Raw genomic sequence first — 15,053 nt, 5'->3', positions numbered from 1 at the left:
TCATGGAAGACAACCTCATGCATCTCATGAAAAAGATGGGCCAACATGCACTGACCCCACCCAAAGATCTCAGGTGCCTCAACCATCCTACAGAGCATGACACCCCATCCACACTCCAACCCATGCTGTCCCTATCAGGAGATAGGAAGTAGCTAAAGAAAATACCCAGCACGGATGCCAACCTGTGTGTGGGTCCATAGGTATGCATCAGCTCATCCCAGCTGATGGCCCTGCCTCTTGGTAGCTCTCTCTCAAAAATAATGGATAGTGACTTTGTCCCTAATCGAGGCACTGTATCATACACCACCTGGGCGTCATGAAAAGGAATCCGCAAGATCCTTCATATATCCACTGGTTTGATGGTCATCTCACCCATTGGCAAATGAAAGGTGTTCATCTCCAAATGGAAATGCTCTACCAATGCAGTGAGAAGGCCGTGATTCACCATCACGGCTAGAATCTGCCAAAGAGAAGACAAACCCAATCGGGCAATGTGTGCCTGATCTGCATCATCCAGACTCCGCAATAACTCTCCATATGGCAGATAATGAGATCTAAATGAAACGTCTCCGAAGACCTCGTGCATGCACAACAAAAAATGACAAACGAACGATCAGTACCTAGTCAAATCGAAGCATCAAAATGAAATAAAGTGCAAATTTCTAAGTGCGAAATCACAAAAATGTCACGAAATTTCGTGCGAGATTCGTGAAATCTCGTGCGAAAACATTCAATTTCATGCAAAGACATCCAATTTCTCATGAAATAGTTATTTCTTCGCGTGAAGAATCTAGCCTTCGCATGAAAAAAGATCTCCTCATGCAAAGATAGAGTTGCTCGTGCGAGAAAAGATATTCTTGCGTGAAACACAAATTGCCTCGCGCAAAGAATCCCCATCCTCGCGCGAAACCAAAATTGCCCCGCATGAAGATTCTCTGACCGCGCATGACGAAACAACACATCCTATTTCTTTGCATGAAGAAAGAAGATCTTAAGGCAAGAAGAGATCGATCTTGCGCGAAGAAAGAATTGACAAGCCTAAAACATGCTAAAAAGTGCAATAAATGAACTCGAAATGCATGAAAATGAAAGTACGAAGATGAGAAATTGATGACTCACCGGTGGTCCATAGTCTGCTGGCTGGCTGTGTCATCTGGAGCACTCAAAATGATGATATCTCACATTCACTACCATGTTTCTATCAGAGCTCAAAATCACTACAAGAAAAAAGCACAAATGAATTGAAAATGACCTTTCGAGCCCTTATATAGGTGTTGACCAAATTTTTCAAAGTGCTCAGATTTGTGCAAAAATCACACCCCTCGCTAATTGGATCATTTTGGATCCATTTTCGGGATCAAATTCAAAATCTGACACACCTAAGAGCCTCAAAAATGCATTTTAAAATTTTGGGCACCGATGCAATCGAACACTTGCGCAGCCCAAATCTTTCTGATACTTTGTGATTCTTGGAATCCTTTCAACTTTACATTCTCCATATTTTCAAAATTCATTTTGAAAATAGTCAACTTAAGTCAACTATGGCTAAATATGGTCAACTTTTGGTCAAACTTGGTCTTTACAACTTCGCAATCATTTCAAATCAACCCTAAATCTTCTTTAGATATTTCTAATCTCTTCTTTATTGTTCAGATCATTCTGATCTCTTCTACATTCTGTTGAATCTCAAGTTTCTTCTGTATCTATAGCTATATTGCTTCACATCTATTTTTGGTGTGTCATCTTTCAATTTCGCTCCCGAGGGGGCAGGATGATTACATCATTGAATACCTATTGCTTGGGGCATCTGGTTCCCATCTTATGCCCTTATCACTTGGGGCATCTCATCACTTGGGGCATCTTGTCCCCTTCTATCTGGCATCTTTGCTATCTATCTTATCTTTTCATCGATTGATCAACCTTATAACAAATCTTCTGAGAGTTCGATGGACAGGTATTGTGATAGTCTAAACCTCGACTCTTGAGGATCAAGCCTTGTTCTGGGGATGATTCTATGACTAATGATTGGACCTTGTTATTTTTTTTTTCAATCTCTTGGGTATCTAGGTGTTCTATCTAGATCCTTGAAGGTTAAGCTCTATTCTGGAGATAGTCTTCTAAATGCTTTCAATCTCAGGTATCTAGGTGTTCTATCTAGATCCTTAAAGGTTAAGCTCCATTCTGGAGATAATCTTCTAAATGCTATCAATCTCAGGTATCTAGGTGTTCTATCTAGATCCTTGAAGGTTAAACTCCATTCTGGAGATAATCTTCTAAATGCTATCAATCTTAGGTATCGAGGTGTTCTATCTGGATCCTTGAAGGTTAAGCTCCGTTCTGGAGATAATCTTCTAAATGCTATCAATTTCAGGTATCTAGATGTTCTGTTTGGATCCTTAAAGATTACGCTTCATTCTGGAGATAGTCTTTTAAATGCTATCAATCTTAGGCATCTAGGTGCTCTACTTGGATTCCTTGGGATTAAGCTCTGTTCTAAAGATAATCCTTAAAATCTTATCAATTGGTCCTCGTGTCATCAACTTCGGAACCAATCTCATCTTTCCATCATACTTTTTGATTTTCTTTGAATTGAATGTACTGCTCGCACATTCATTCAAAGAGGGGCAAAATGTAATATCCCAAAATTTTCTCGTTGCCATCTCAACCAATTCTGGTTTATTTCTAATCAATCCTAAAGTCCTATTCTAATAGGCAATTCTCATTCTGCTATTCGCTACTTGACTTAATTGTCAGATGCAAAAAACCCTAATCTGCATTCATCATATTTCTTATTTAATTCCTATAGTATGTACTCATATTAGTCGCATTAAAACTACTTGATTTAATTATAATTTAATTATTAAGTATTTATACTTTAATTAAATTAAATTATATCCTAAGGCTAACATACTATGGAATTAAATTTATTTAATTTAATAAATACGCCTATCTTGATTAATTAAATGTAATTATTTAATTAAATGAAGTTATTTAATTAAATAAGAAAAGTGTCTCTAATTAATTAAATATTATTTAATTAAATAGAAAAAGTAATTATGAGAGCATATCTCATTTTATTAAATTAAATATCTCAACAAAATCTCTCTTCAGTTCAAAAAGGGAAATTTCCAGTTCACTATTGATCAAAAATGAGTTAAATCAGTTAACTCCTTTTTCTACTCAAATTAAATCAGTTAACTCCTTATTTTAATCAAATTAAATATGTTAACTCCCTTTAATTTTGGAATCTCCCTTTATGACTGAACCTCATCTTCAATCCTGACCGTTGATCCGAATTGATCTCAACCGTTGAAAGATTTCAGAAAAGTCTATTTAAGAGACCCTCATCTCTTCATTTTGGAGGATGAATTTGGAGAATTTGCATCGAATTGCTATTGAAATTCATGCTCACATTTACTTACATTTCTTGCATACATTCTCATTCTTATTTTAATCTCATTTTAGTTTAATCATGCATATGCTTAATCTAGTTTGCTTTATTTGTTCTTAGATTACATTGCATCTTTCATTCTAGATTAATATGCATACTCATTCTTAGTTTAATTTCATTGTCAAATCCTTCAGTTTTAGAGGGTCTGGTTGCTTAAACACCTCGAATTTGAGGATATCTGACAAGCAATTCCCTTTAGATAGAAGGCAACAGGTCGCTTTGCAGGGCAAATTTCGGATGAACAATCCAATGTTCATTCCAGGATGAATCTGCATAGAAAGCCCATGTTGAAGCGTGTGTGTTAGAAAAGGCCACATATTCATGCATACAATAGAAGGTTATGGAAGTTTGCATATCTAATTATTATGTCATCTAGGAACTTAAAACTTTTATTCCCTTCCTATAATCCATCTTCATAAAATTCCTACTTCAAAAGTTTCAAATTCATATTTTTACCCTCAAAGTAAGCTATAGAAAACATGAACAGTAAGAAAAATAAAAAAATGTATTTGATGAAGGTTATTAATTTTGGATATAATTGATTAATTATGTGTTGTCTTTGATGTTACACAAATGTCATATCAGTTGACAGTCAGTGCAAGCTGAGCTCATTTGGTCAGTGAAGATAGTTTTCCTAGACTATAGAATGTTCTTGAGTTTACTCTGTGTAGAAGGTAGTTTCTACTGAGCTCACTCAGGTGTCAAAGGAAGTTAACCAGAAAAGAGCATTAACCAAGCTCACTTGGTCAATAAAGGGAAAGTTGAACAAAGTCAGTGTTAGCCAAGTTCACTCGATTACCAAAGGAATTTTGTAAGTTCGTAGTGTTAACCGAGATTTTGTTGGTTAACATAGGAAATTGCTTTAAAATCAGTTTCTACTGAGTAGGGTCAGCTAGCAAAGGATTTTCTTATTTTGGCATGTAAACCTTAATTATTTTACCTATCTAGCCGACTGAGGTGATGAATATTGGCTATTCTAATTTGTATTTGAGTTGACTTAACAATCTGAAAGGTATAAGTAAAAGGTCAAGTTGTGATTTCAAAGTGTGTGTGATATAAGTTGAATATATTGAAAGAAATAAGAAGAGAGGAAGCAAACTTGAAGGATGAGCAGATATCCTTGTGGAGTAGAAAAGTGCTATTCAATCAAGGAAGGATCAAGTATGAACTAGAGTAGAGATTTTAAATCAATAATTCAGTCGCATCACAAATCAGGTCATTTCATTGTTACTCTCTAAGCATTGTAGTAGTGAACTAAAATCTCTTAACAGAGTTGGTTAATTAGCCATTTGTAAATCCTCTAACAAGGTGACAATTCCATTGAATTTTTTCAAGACCTTTCTCAAGTATGCTCCTAATAGGATGATTAAATCCTTTAACAGGGTCACACCTAATAGTGTGTTTTGTAACCTTTAACAAGGTTGGCTCCTAACATGGCTCACATCATAAGAGTGACAAATAATAACTAGTTACATTGGTGGTTTTTTCCAAATTGAGTTTCCATGTTAAATCATGGTGTCTTATGTGTTCATGTTATTTCTTTCATGCTTGCAAGTAAGTACTAATAACATCTTAAGATCTACTAAAGTAATTCACACTATGCATTTACTGAGTTACAACAGTTTCTGTGTGTTTACCGAGTTTCAGCAGTAATCAATTTTATAAATCTAAATTTTATAGTTGACATCTATGGGATTTGGGATTTATTTTAGTGGTAACTAATTCACACCGCCCCCCCCCCCCCCCCGCTCTTCTCAGTTACTCCTCATATATTTCCAACACTTGGTATTAGAGCTTTTGGTGCTTGCAGAAAAGGTTTCAAGGACCTAAGCTAAGGATCAGGATGTCTTACAAGAGAGAGAGATTCCAAAGCTAAATAGAGACAATTTTGCAGCATGGCAAGGAATTATGAGGCTTAATCTAGCTACCATCAGTGATTTAGGATGCAAATATCTTGACGAAGAATATAAAACTCCCACTAAAACATTATCAGTTGATGATATTGCTAAGAAGAAGAACCATAACATCACGATGATTGACATTGCATTTGCTCTCAGTTACGCTGAATTTGATGAGGTCAAAGATTGTAAAAATTCTTTTGATATGTGGAACAAACTGAAAGAAATCTATGGAGGTGATGACAATGTAAGAAGAGCCAAAGTAGAAAGTCTTAGAGGAAAATTTGATCAAATGAGGATGAGAGAAGATGCAAATATCTTGATGAAGAATATAAAACTCCCACTAAAACATTATCAGTTGATGATATTGCTAAGAAGAAGAACCATAACATCATCATGATTGACATTGCATTTGCTCTCAGTTACGCTGAATTTGATGAGGTCAAAGATTGTAAAAATTCTTTTGATATGTGGAACAAACTGAAAGAAATCTATGGAGGTGATAACAATGTAAGAAGAGCCAAAGTATAAAGTCTTAGAGGAAAATTTGATCAAATGAGGATGAGAGAAGATGAAAATGTTGCAAAATATATGGAAAGAATCAAGGCTAGTGTTAGTGCAATTAGAGCATTTGGAGGAGAAATCAAAGAAGAAACTATTGTAAGTAAAGTACTCAAAACTTTGCTTCCTAACTATGCAATTAGAGTATCTGTTATTCAAGAAAAGAGATGTGATCCAAATAAAAAGCTAAGTTTGGATCCCCTAGTAGGAATATTGACATCTTATGAACTAGACAACTTTGACAACAATGTTCCTACTTCCAAGAATATTGAGTTTGCATTTCAAGATAAACTCTCACTCAAAGAAAAAGGCAAGAAAATAAAAGATAATCAATCAGAAAGTGAGGAAGAAACTAAAGAAAGTTCAAATAGTGATCTTGAAATTGTTGAGGCTCTACTTGGAAAGAAATATTCCAGGAACAGAGGAAAGTACAAAGGTAAGATCCCTCTAATATATTTTTCTTGTGAAGAAATTGGTCAATATGTTGCTAGGTTTCCAAACAAAGAAGAAAAGGAAGAAAAGAAAAGCCAAAAGTAAAAAGGAAAGAAGGAATTCAAAGGTCACAAATCCTACAAAGACAAAGGTAAGAAAACTTGTTTTATGGCTAAAGATTCTAATAACAGTGAAGATGAAATAGTGTATATTGCTATAAAAGATGAATTTGATGATGAAGGAGATAAGATGGCACTTATCTCTAATGTTAGCAAGAATGACACAGGGATCATAGATAGTGGATGTTCTCACCATATGACTAGAGACAAAACTAAATTTGAACATTTTGAGCACTATGATGGAGGTAGTGTAAGGTTTGCGAACAATGAACCTTGTTGCATAAAAGGGAAAGGTCAAATCTCATTAACCAATGAACTTGTATGTGACAAAGCCTGTTGGGTTGAAGGTCTAAAACATAATTTACTAAGTGTGGCATAGCTGAACAACATTGGATTCAAGGTAGAATTCATGAATGGTAAGGCAAGATTACAAGATAACCAAGGAAATCTAATTGGATCAGGTAGGAAAACAAAAGGTAACCTATTTTATTTTGATCTTGGTGATTGTTCATGTTTCATTGCTCAAGTAGAAGAAAGTTGACTATGGCAAAAAAGACTATTTCATGTAAATTTTGATAATATGGTCAAGATCAGAAAACTCAAAAGGGTAAGAGGTCTTCCTAGTTTGAAGAAACTTGATGTTGGATTGTGCAAGAATTTCCAAATTAGTAAAATGGGAAAGACTAGTTTTAAAAGGAAAAATTATCAGTCAAAAGATGTCTTGGAAATTGTGCATATTGATTTGTGTGGACCCATTGTAATAGAAACTTACAATGGAGAAAAAAATTTCATTCTATTTGTTGATGATTATTCTAGAATGATGACTATTATGTATCTCAAAGAAAAAATAAAATCTTTTGAGAAATTCAAATGGTATCTAGCTAGTATAGAAAAAGAAAATGGAAAAAGATTGATATACTTAAGATCAGATAGAGGTGGTGAATTCATCTCAAATGAATTCAACAATTTTTTCATTGAAAGAGGAATCAAAAGACAAGTATTAGCCCTTAGTACTCTTGAGTAGAATGGAATCGCTAAAAGAAGAAATAGATCCATCATGGATTGTGCAAGGACACTAATGATTGAAAAGAATGTTGCTATCAAATACTAGAAGGAAGCTGTCAGCACTGTAGTTCATACTTTGAACTGAGTTTAGTTGAAGGACTCAAAAAAAACTCCCTATGACCTATGGTATGGCTACAAACCCAATGTAAGTTACTTGAAAGTATTCAACAACAAATGTTATATCTTGAAAGAATATAGAAAAGGTAAATTTAATGTAAAAGGCAATGAAGGTATATTTTTAGGATATTCTTGCATAAGTAAAGCATATAAATGTCTGAATTTATTCACTCACTAAATCATAGAAAGCTCACATGTGAGAATTGATGAGTTTGCAGAAAAGACTGAAGAAGAAAGAAAAAAGGAGCTAGAAGACTATAGAAGATTTGTCTACTATGAACCTGATACATTCCCAAACACATTTGACTAAAAGGAAACTTCATCTCTCAATCTCACCAAATATTTAGCTACCAAGTTGTAGGAAGTTCAAACCAAGTCACAAGGACTCGAGTCACATTCAGAGGCTACCAAGTTAATGAACACCAAGTCTAAAGAACTTGAGCCATAGATAGAAGGACTTGAGCCAGAAGTTGGAATTCAAAATGAAGACAATGTAGCTGATTCAAAAGTCAAAGAACTTGTATTGGCTAAATATGTTAGAAGGTATCATGCACCTTATCAGATTATTGGAGACAAAGCTGATGGAACAATGACAAGAAACAAACTAAAAGGTATATGTTTACTTGCTGAATTTGAACCTAGAAGTGTTAAAGATGCATTGGAAAATGAAAGTTGGATTGAGGCTATGAATGAAAAAATAAAATAGATAGAAAATAATAAAACTTGGACTCTTGTACCTAGGCCCAAAGATAAAAATGTGATTGGTACTAAATGGGTATTTAGAAATAAGCTAAATAAAGATGGAAAAGTGTCAAGAAACAAAGCAAGGTTGGTGTATAAAGGTTATTATCAAGAAGAAGGTATTGATTATGGTGAAACTTTTGTCCCTATTGCAAGATTACCATGTGTTAGGACTTTATTGCTTATGCAGCTCACAAAAGATTCAAAGTATATCAGATGGATGTTAAAACTGCATTCCTGAATGGAATTCTTGATGAGGAAGTCTACATTGAATAGCCAAAAGGTTGTGTTGATCCAAACAAAAGGGACATGGTCTACAAATTACACAAAGCCCTATATGGTCTTAAACAAGCTTCTAGAGCCTAGTATGAAAGACTACATAACTATTTGATACAGATTAGTTTTCAAAGAACAAATGATAACAACAACCTATACATCAAGGAAGGACCAGATAAGAAGATTGTGTTGGCAGGAGTATTTGTGAATGATACTCTATTCATAGGAAATGATGATTTATGCAAAGCATTTTCAAAACAAATGAATAAGGAATTTGAAATGTCCATGATTGGTGAAATAAAATTCTTTGTTGGATTGCAGATACAAAAAAACAAAAATGGTATCTATATCACTCAATCTAAGTACATCAAAGAGATACTCAAAAAATTTGGAACGAAAGATTCAAAACTAGTTGGAACCCCCATGTGTATTGGACTTAAGATTACAAAAGATGATGACTCCAAAGAAGTAGATAAGACCTTATACAGATCAATGATTGGGAAACTATAGTATGTGGTACATACAAGGCCTGATATTGCCTTAGTAGTTTGGATAGTGGCAAGATTCTCAACTAAACCTAGAGAAAACCACATGATGGCAATCAAAAGAATATTGAGATATCTGAAAGGTAATGAAAACTATGGGTTATGGTATGAACTTGGAGGCAACCTTGACCTAAAAGTATTTACTAATGCTAATTGGACAGGAAATCTTGATGACAGAAAGAGCACTAGTGGTGGAGCATTATTTCTTGGTAAAAGGCTAGTATCTTGGACAAGCAAGAAGTAAAATTGAACATCTCAATCCACAGTAGAAGCATAATATGTAGTAGTAGCAGTGAATTGTTCTAACATTGTTTGGTTCAAACAATTTTTGGAATAAATGAAGGTTGAAATCAAAGAGCCGATAGTGATGTATTGTGATAACACCAGTGCAATCAACATATCCAAGAATCTAGTGATGCATTCCAAAACAAAGCACATTTCCATAAAATATCACTTTGTAAGAGAATTAGTATAGGATAAAGAAATCATATTGGAATATGTGCATACAAAAGAAAAATTTGTAGATATATTCACAAATCCATTACCTACAAATGCATTTTTGTATCTAAGAGGTAAGCTATGGGTCATTCTCCTATCTGAAGTTCACTAAATAAAGTTTAGTGATGCATCAACAGGAACCAAGTTGAAGATCAATTAGTTAATGCATATGTTGACAAGGATTTATGGCAGATGAATCTATACTCAAGGTACATTGGCACTAATGAGAATTGTCTTTGGCATGTGTTGTCAAAGAGGGAGAAGTTTACTATCATATCTTTTTGAAATTTTGTAGAGGGAGAAGTTAAGTAGTTCCTTCATAGAGGGAGAATACTAAAATCAAAGAGGGAGAAACATTCTAAAAGAGGAATTCTTGTTCTCAAAATTTCATTGTGCTATGACATGTTGTGTTTCCATTAATGCCAAAGAAGGAGATTGTTGGATACAATTGATTAATTGTGTGTTGTCTTTGATGTTACAAAAATGTTATATCAGTTGATAGTTAGTGCATGCTAAGCTCACTTGGTTAGTGAAGATAATTTTCCTAGTCTAACAAGTGTTCCTTAGTTTACTCTGTGCAGAAGGCAATTTCTACCGAGCTCACTCAGGTGTCAAAGGAAGTTAAGTAGGAAAAAGTGTTAACCAAGCTCACTTGGTTAACAAAGGGAAACTTAAATAGAGTCAATGTTAACTAACTTCACTCGGTTACCAAAGGAATTTTGTAAGTTCATAGTATTAACTAAGCTTTTGTTGGTTAACATCGGAAATCACTTTAGAATCAATTTCTACCAAGTAGGGTTGGCTACCAAAGGATTTTCTTATTTTGGCATGTAAAGCTTAATTATTTTACCTATTGATTGTAGCCAACCAAGGTGATGAATATTGGCTATTCTAATTTGTATTTGAGTTGACTTGATAATCTGAAAGGTATATGTAAAGTCAAGTTTTGATTTCAATGTGTGTGTGATGCAAGTTGAATGTATTGAAAGAAATAAGAAGAGAGGAAGCAAACTTGAAGGATAAGCATATATCCTTGTGGAGTAGAAAAGTGTTATTCGATCAAGGAAGGATCAAGTATGAACCAGAGTAGAGATTTAAAATCAAAAATTCAGTTGCATCACAAATTATGTCATTTCATTGTTATTCTCTAACCATTGTAGTAGTGAACTAAAATCTCTTAACAGAGTTGGTTTAATAGCCATTTGTAAATCCTCTAACAAGGTGGTAATTCCATTGAATTATTTCAAGACCTTTCTCAAGGCCACTCCTATTAGGGTGATTAAATCCTTTAACAAGGTCACACCTAATGATGTGTTTTGTAACCTTTAATAGGGTTGGCTCCTAACAAGGCTCACTTTAGAAGAGTGAAAAACAGTAACTAGTTATATTGGTAGTTTTTTCCAAATTGGATTTCCACATTAAATCCTAGTGTCTTATGTGTTCATGTTGTTTCATTTATGCTTGCAAGTAATTATTGATAACATCATAAGATCTACTAAACTAATTCACACTATGCATTTATCGAGTTACATCAATTTCTATGTGTTTATCGAGTTTTAGTAGTAATCAGTTTTATCAATCTAAATTTTATAGTTGACATCTAAGGGATCTGGGATTTATTTTAGTGGTAACTAATTCAACCCCACACCCCACCCCTCAGTTACTCCTCTTATATTTCCAACAATTAATTCCTCCAAAGTAGCTCACTTGTGTATGAAAATGTGCAATTTCTGGTGCTAGGCCATCCAATAGTTGTTACATAATTTACATCTCATAACAAGTCTTCATGATATCCTTTACAAGCGTCAAGTTATCTATGTCCTTGATAGTCATTAAACCTTCATCCATTTCCCTTTGTTTTGTTAGGCCTCTATTTGCCCCAAGTGCAAGGGTGCCAGGTAGGAAACATAAGTTTAAATACAATTAAAGGAAAAATTGTTTGGTTCTAATAGAAACAATTGATCAATGTAACATGAAACATGAGCAAGCAACTCATTTACCTAATTCTTAAGTTCTTAACAATGATGATGAAAGAATGATATCAATTCAATTGGGAATCAAGAAAATAGACTACAATCAACTCTTCCATTAGTTAAATTAGACAGTTTAAATTATTCAAACATTAAATGGGACAAGAGAAGAATGTCATAGAAAATGCTTCTAAAATAGTATCTTACATCTAGAAAATAATAATAAAATGATTTTAAAATAGTATTTTACATTTCAAAAGACCATAAGTGATACTAAAATGTTCTCATTAATAACCATTTTAGTAGGTATGTAAAAAAGTTAAGGTGGTGTTGATAGTTTTAGATTAGACTATAAGACATGCCAGCACAAAAGAAGAGAGAAAATATTTGAGCCACATTTTAGGTACTATTTTTCAAGTAGAGTTTCCTTGTTATTGCATATAAGTGGATGATAGAGTTAAAAACATCAATAGAATTTGAGTTGAGAATTTGCAAGATTATAGGTACAAGCTATAATGGAATGTTAAAGCATGAGAAGCATTCCCTTTCAATGGGATAGTTGTTGTAGAAATCTAGCGAGATGTTTAAAGAGAAAATATATTAGGCATGCTTTGAGAGATATTAAGATAAATAAGAGTACAAGACTAGTGCATGACTTCTACCAAGGTATGTGTTAAAGTTCCTACGACCTATCTTAACATGCAAATATAATAGTTTCACTATATGTCTAGAGTAATCATCTCTATAGTGATTAAAGGAAAATAGTGATATTTTTTATAACATTAATGTTTCACTTGTATGAAAACCATCTAGATGCAATTAATATTTGGTGGATTTTTAATCTTCTAAAAACTAATTTCTTAAGAAATTTAATAAAAACACACAACTAAATATTGAGAAAATATAGCAAATGCATAAGTCAAAAATCTTAATTGATAACAACAAGTCATAGTCACATAATTAATAATAATAAGATTAGGTAACTACATCACAACATGTGCATAGAATTTATCTACAACAAATTCCAAAATGTGTATTTGATATTTATTAACAGTGTGCAAAACATCTTCAGGGATTCAATTTTTGCAATCGCTTGAGCTCAACATCTTTTCTTGCAATGATTTCATTCAATTTTGAAATCTATTCCTTAAGCTCTCTAGCATCCTTTCTTTCCTTGTTGCTACATGTAGCACCTAGTTCCAAGCTAGACACTGTCTTTGCAAATTTCAAAGTGTTGATCATCTCTGAGTAAGAGTCAATGTCTGGATTGAAATGTACAAACATGAGTGTTTTCTTGGCCACCCAAGGAATCCTAAAGAATTTGATTCAACTTTTTGTTACAATATGGGACATGTGCACTTGGTTCCACATGGTTGGGAGGCATTGCTACCTTCACCACTATTGGGGACCAATGTATAGAGACGATCTTTTATCCTAGTACAATTGTTGCAGAATGTTTTCATTTGATACTTTGGGTTTTCAAGTATTCTTCCTTGTGATTTATGCTTTCATTTGAATGCTTGGATATCATGTTTAGATGATCCTAGTTTATTTGACACATTCCTATGTTATGATGTTTAGCATATGATTAGATGATGTGAATTGCTTCATTGGTGTATCTACTGCTTATTGGTTTAGCATGTTAGATTTCCTATTTGTATGATGTTTATCATATGATAGATGATGTGGTTGATTTATTGGATTATCTAATGCTTCACTTTTAGCATTGTAGATTTCCACATTCTTATGTTGTAGTAAGTTTTAGTAGTGAGTCCTCGTAAAATATCTCTAACGATTTGATCGGTAGTTTGGGATGTTATGCACTAGGGATGTCTAGCACCTTCGAGGTCTCATGATGCTATTATGGTTGTGAGGAACCGTGCATGAGTTTTGTTATTCTTGTATACTTCAATGTTTCTTCTATACACTATGATGTTGCTTTCAGTATGTTCTTTTATAGCTATGGTTTAGATGGATAGATGTTCCTCTTTCTTGTTTCATGGAATCTTGTTTATTTACTCAAGTGTTCACTCCTCAATCTACATGGATCTGGTACTCCCTGGTGTGGAAGAAATATATATCCTATATTTTTACCTTTATGTTTTCTAGCTTAATAATTTGTATCCACATGAAAAATTTTAAATTCTTGTGTGAGAATGCAAATGTTCACATGGTGTGTTGGGTTTCCTCATGTAGCTTAGGGTGAATCCTTGCATGAAATCCCACACTAGTTTTGGGTGTTTTAGCTACTAGGCCAAGCATGTCCTCATGTGAGATGGTGACTCCTTACATGGCTCAATGTACTTTCTCATGTGAAGAGGTATTTTCTCATGTGAGACTATCAAATTTTATTCTCTCTCATGAAAAATAGGGGGCCTCTTTGGTATTTTTCAGAGAATGCAATTTAGACTTTTGAGTATCCTTTAGGATTGCTTATGGTTTCATGATTTGATAGATTAGAGATTTTTTGTTCTGATGTCATCTTTGGCTTTTGTTCTTTAGTTTGGCTATGTTAGTTAGGTTGTGGCATTTGGAGATCTGTTGGTTGTTGGGATTGTTGGTCAAATCTTCCATTGCAATCTTTGCGATCCCTGTATGATGTTGTCATGTGCACTCATAGTTGTTAAAAAAAAAAATCTTGGCTTGTATTAAATCCTTGTTCCAAGGATCTCTAGGCAGGGCATTATATTTGGTAGCAGAGACCATGTTCAAATATTTCAATCTCTATGTATATGTTGTCCATATGGTTGATGCTACATGGTGTGAGTGTGAGTGTCTTAGTGATAGCTCGTGAGTTTTGTTGCTTTGGTATCTATTATGATGGACTTTCTTGTCTAGTAGATGCAACTAGAGAAGTGTAAGGAGAAGGAAGTGAGTCTTTCCTTGTTTTGTAGATGGAATTAATGTGCCTTTTTTGGTTTGTTTCTTTTGTAACCCTTTTGGATGGAACCATTGAATAGTGTCCATGTGTTGGCCTTTAGTGCCTCTTTTTGTTCTACTTGTGGAGTAAGGTGCATTGTTTCCCTATTTTCTCCTAATTGTAAGTAAATAAATGAATCTTATTTGTGATTCTTTTTTATTTCATTATACTAATGAAATGGTTCCCTTCATTGAGAAATGAGTGTTATTGTGAATCAATTCAAAGTATTAGGTTTTGCATTAGATCCTTTGGGTTAACAACTTAAGTCTCCAATATAAGTACTTCATTTACTTATGGAAATTGTATTAAATTGATGGATATGTAAATATTTCATTGCATGGAAAAATAATTAAGAAGATTATTGTAGTCTACATATGCATGGGGTTATTGATGGTATATATCTTGATGTGTGTGTGTGTGTGTTCTCTAATGCTGCTATGGTGATATATCCATTTACACT

The sequence above is a fragment of the Cupressus sempervirens genome, chromosome 8 (genome assembly GCF_028749045.1).
Source record: "Cupressus sempervirens isolate cs-2001-9-10 chromosome 8, ASM2874904v1, whole genome shotgun sequence".
Taxonomy (NCBI): domain Eukaryota; kingdom Viridiplantae; phylum Streptophyta; class Pinopsida; order Cupressales; family Cupressaceae; genus Cupressus; species Cupressus sempervirens.
The sequence above is the reverse complement of the archived record's forward strand: the minus strand, read 5'-3'. Positions refer to the sequence as shown.